The sequence below is a fragment of the Oratosquilla oratoria genome, chromosome 29 (assembly GCF_046742065.1).
Source record: "Oratosquilla oratoria isolate Oo_2021 chromosome 29, ASM4674206v1, whole genome shotgun sequence".
NCBI lineage: Eukaryota > Metazoa > Arthropoda > Malacostraca > Stomatopoda > Squillidae > Oratosquilla > Oratosquilla oratoria.
In genome coordinates, this window is record NC_134805.1 from 37,883,938 (window position 1) to 37,884,864 (window position 927).

The window sequence follows — 927 nt, forward strand, 5'->3', positions numbered from 1 at the left end:
GTTTAGCATTGTTGATAAGTACATTCTCGAGGTAGTCCGTTTCTGTGCGTATGATAATGCTGGGTTCAGTACATAGATCACTTTTACAGTCTCTGCCATTAATGTCAACTGATACGATCATTACAGTTATTCCACCTGCATAAATCGACTTCAAGGTTGCAAGCAACCCAAAGAGCAATTGCAAGGGGTGTAATCATTAGTATCAAGCCTCGCAGCTCCTTCCAGGGATTAATGGCAGCGTCTTTGTTCTTGATCTAGTTCTGAAGACCAAAAGCAAACTGGATAATTGGTGAATATTACTTGGAGGTTGATGTAAAGGTGTTTATATATCGTCGGTTGGAACATAGGCAGCACTTAAGAATAACACTCGGGTGCTATTACATGCCAAAAAGGCATAAGAAAACTAAAAACAAAATAAATAAACAAATGAATAAGTAAATAATAAATATATAAAATAGATAGATAAATAATCTATTGAATAAATAAATAGATAAATAAATAGATAAATCATTTATCAAATAAATGAATAAATAGATGAATAAATACAAAAATAATTAAATAGATAAATAAGCATATAATTTAAAAAGTAAATAGATAGATAAATAAGTAAATAAACATATAAAGGAAAAAAGTAAATAGACAAATAAATAAATTGGTCAGGATGTACAGTTGCCTCCATATATAACTTCCCTTACCCAGATCCTCGTTTGCAATTCGCAAACTACCCAGTACATATCATAAACATGCGATACAGATACATCCAGAAAACGCGAAAAACTAATAGTTACAAATATAGACGACTATAACTTCATCTAGATCTTTAGCACATATAGCAATATACTTATATTTTGAAATGCAAGCTTCAGTGTGTTTGTTTCTGCCTTAGTAAGACTATATACTATCCTGTTATTACAAAGGATTACAAAG